Source organism: Ipomoea nil, unplaced genomic scaffold (genome assembly GCF_001879475.1).
Source record: "Ipomoea nil cultivar Tokyo-kokei standard unplaced genomic scaffold, Asagao_1.1 scaffold2957, whole genome shotgun sequence".
Classification (NCBI taxonomy): domain Eukaryota; kingdom Viridiplantae; phylum Streptophyta; class Magnoliopsida; order Solanales; family Convolvulaceae; genus Ipomoea; species Ipomoea nil.
In genome coordinates this window covers 42,877-47,075 of record NW_017619385.1, presented here as the reverse complement: position 1 = coordinate 47,075, position 4,199 = coordinate 42,877, and positions in this window count along the sequence as shown.

Below are 4,199 nucleotides of genomic sequence, written 5' to 3'. Positions count from 1 at the left end.
TACAATGTAATAGAGCGAGTAACTTTCCAATTTCCCAATTTCCCAGGGTTTGAAACTCACCTTACGGTTCTTGTTCTTGTAAGGGTGTGTTTGGTTGATGGGTTTTGCCCATAGGAATGAGTATGAAAGTGATTGTTATTGTTTGGTTAATAGGTTTTTAGAACACTACTATGCGTTTCGAATACCCCATCAATTGAAAAAACACATACCCAAATAAAATAAGGATTTCATTCCCTTATTCATTCTCAAGCATTACTATTAGTAACCATTCTCATTCCACCCTACTACCAAACATGTTAAATACTTTCGCCAAAACCCATTACCATTACCAAGTATTTGATACCCATTCCGATTCTGATTCTCATGTGCGAACCAAACACACCCTAAGATGTTCTTGTATTCTTGTGGTGATGAGTTTGTGCATAACTTGTCAATCTGATATGAGATTTGGCAACTGTTCGAGCAAGGAGTCCACGGGTTAGCATGCATACCCCTAGACTCGTCTCTACACCATTCTAGCAAGTTGTTTGATTTGGTTAAATAACCAATATAAGTGTTTTATTAATTAGTTTTTGTAATAACTTATTGCTCCAAACCGCTTAAATTCAAAAAGCTGCTCAAAAGAGCTTTTTCGATAAGCTTTTTAATAAAGTCATTTAACATGTGTTGTTTTAAAGTAATGTTGCAGAAATACCAGACAAGATATAGAGCAGAAAATTGTAAGAGAAAAGGCTAACTTCTTGCATTTTATTCACAGCACCATGTGTAACACCCCCCAAACAAGACCTATATAAAAGCCTTAACACATGCAGATTAAGCGACAAAATTAGCACAGCGGAAGATAAAACGAAACTGGATAAAAGAAATCCAACGGGGTGTCACGCCACGTCTACTAAACACGGTAAACGCTATGGCAAACAATCTGCAAGTGTAAACATCTATCCCAAAACATCAGTCTAACTACATGGGCGCACAGGCCACAAAAACAAGGATAAAGGTGCTAAGCTACAAGGCTCTAGACATCGCGCTCGTCTAAACATCACCTGAAAGATACAAAGATAAACATTGGGACGACGCCCGGTCAGCGAATAATGCTGGTAACCCACCAATACCGTTAAGTATCATATATAGATAGATATAAGCCATAAAACCATTTTCGAAATGGAATACATAAGTATATAAGTCAAAAGCCAAGATCAACAGTCAACACAAGACTCATCACTCACAAAAGATAACACGGGAACACATCCCAAACCGCAAAGGTTAACCACAACACAAAGGAATACGACTCACCCATGGAAACACATGACCTTGTGACTACACACGTCACAAGAAAGAGAACTCACAACAACGGCTACACAAGCCCTCGTGACATCACCCATCACGAGTTGATATGCCTTCCTTATGCCCTGTTCCAACCTTATGGCTACCCCCGACCTTGTACCTTCATGCCAACCGTTACCTCCAGGACCCCTGTACTTCTTAGTCCAACCTTTTCCCTCCTGGGACCGTCGTCCCCCACCAACAAACCACCAACAAGACCACCAATTCATAGTACACAAGGTACCGTACACGGCGAAATACATGCCCGGATAACACATGTTATCCCCCAATCACGTGAACCTTACTCGAAGGAACACAGCTCCATAATCACGTCACGGCCACCACGAGGACCGCTGCAATACCTTGGTGACTAGTGTCCCATACCACTAATCGTGCAATCTAGGTAAAGCCACACACGCACCACCACTCACACGAGTCAATCAACGGATTACAACGAAGGTATGAAACCATACTCAACCAAGGAATGGGTCACAACCCAACAACAACAACGATGAATAACACAAGTTATCATCAACCAATCTGAAGGTACAAACAACACACACGCTAGCATTAAGACAATAAACTAGCATGCTTAACAACGGAGAAACTCAAGATAGTTCCGAGGAACACACAAGACACCTCTCGGTCCAATGAAACACAATGTTGAACACTTAGCACGATTCAAGACACCAAAGTCCTACATGGATACCTACCATATATTTCTAGACATACGAAACATCAAGAAGACGCTCAAATAGTTCCACAAAAGAACAACGGGAAGCCAAAAGATCAAATACCGAGTCAAACGGATCACGGGGAACAAATCCCGAACAAACACCATCGTGTTCCCCGCGGGTGGACCCACGGGTAGTGCCCCGCCCGCGGGAACATTCCTGTTCCACAACAAATCCCTTCGGGGATTTTCTTCTCCAAACACAAATTCAAGTCCAAAACATGCCAAATCTCACCCAACACAACAAAATGACTTGAACCATAGAAAATGCCAAGCAATGGCACAAAGGAAACCTAAACACAAGCTCTAGATATGCAATATCACAAGACAAATGCATAAACCCTCACATTTCATAGCAAAACACAAGTAGAATCCAAGAAATCACATATAGGTAAGAAAAATAGGTTTTGTATAGCATGGGTTACCTCTTGTAGACCAAAAGAATTCACTTTACACCACAACAAGCTCCCCACAAGGCTTACTTTCCAAACCCACTTCAAGATTAAACCAAAAGATCATAAAGATCCTACCTTTAAGAAAAAGACAACTAAGATGGAACCAAAAACACAAGATAAACTTAGATCTTACCCTCCTAGATGCCCAAATAGGTGAAAGGTTGAATCTTGGAAGCAAAACTTGAAATCTTGACAAGGGTCTCAACTTCGCTTGGAGAATAAGCTACACTTCTTTTCTAGAGAGAAGGTAGAACTAATTTCTAAGAATTGTAGGGAATGAAATGAAGAAGTCTTCTAGGTTAGGTTACAATACTAACTCTTGGTGAAAAGAAAAGAATACCCTTACTAACCTTTAGAAAGTGTAAGGAACAAGGGAACTCCCCTCAAAGCACAAGGTACAACACAACTTAAAGGTTGCCTAGTCAAATACTAGTCCTTGAGTATTAAAAATCAGGATTTTAGGAATTAACTCGTCAAATGAAATAGGATTAATTACTCAATTAATCCATGGATTGAATGTGGATTTTTGGGGTGTCACACCATGCATGGCTCTTTATATAGAGCAAACAGTGTAACAAAAACACATAACATTTTGCTTTGGTCGAAGATAATATTGTTAAGCCATAAAGAGATAATCTCTCATAAAGACTTGGTCCGTTGACTGACTTTTAACTAACTAACTTACTAAGGCACATAATCAATAACAAATATCATCCTTGCCTTAGTAGCTACAGAGACCTAATTTGTCTCTTAATATTTCAAATCTAGGTTTAGACAAAGATTTAGTAAAAACATCTGCAATTTGATCTTCAGTCTTGCAATAAAACAGCTTCACCTCACCATGTTTCTGTTCTTCTCTTATGTGATACAACTTGATTTTGAAATGTTTAGTTTTGCCATGAAAAAACAAGATCCTTTGAAATTGCACTTGCAGCTTGATTGTCTACATAAATTTGTGTTGGCTCATTTTGTTTCATGTGTAAACCTGTAAGTATATTCCTAATCCAGATTGCTTGATTTACTGTGGCATTTGCTGCTACATATTCTACCTCTATTGTACTTTGAGTTGTCATCTCTTGTGTTTTTGAACACATTGAAAAAACTGCTGATTCAAAACTGAAATAGAAACCTGTTGTACTTTTAATATAATATACGAAGTCTGCCCAATCATTATCAGAATATCCAAGAAGCTTAAAACTTTGACAGTTAGAATATTAATGCCAAAATTTGTAGTGACCTTAACATATCACTATTCTTTTTGTAGCTTCAAAATGTATTTCACTTAGCTTGCATAATGCAAAAACCTTGAAAGCAAACTTACTGCAAACATTATGTCTGGTCTGGTTACAGTTAGATACATCAAGAAACCAACCAAACTTCTATATTGGCCTTTATCAACTTTTTCAGCTCCATCATTTTTTTTTTGAACTTTTCCTTTTGGTTTAATGGCGTGTCAGTACTTTTGCAGCCATCCATATGAAATTTCTTAAGTATTTCTTTTGCATATACTTCTTTTGGCTGATGAGAATTCCATTGTGATCTTGTTTCACCTCCATGCCTAGAAAATAAGACATCAAGCCAAGATTATTTGTTATCTCAAACACTTTGAGCATTTCAATTTTAAACTCAGCCACCAAATTCTCATTGCTTCCTATTACAAGAAGATCATCAACATAAACAGAAACTAT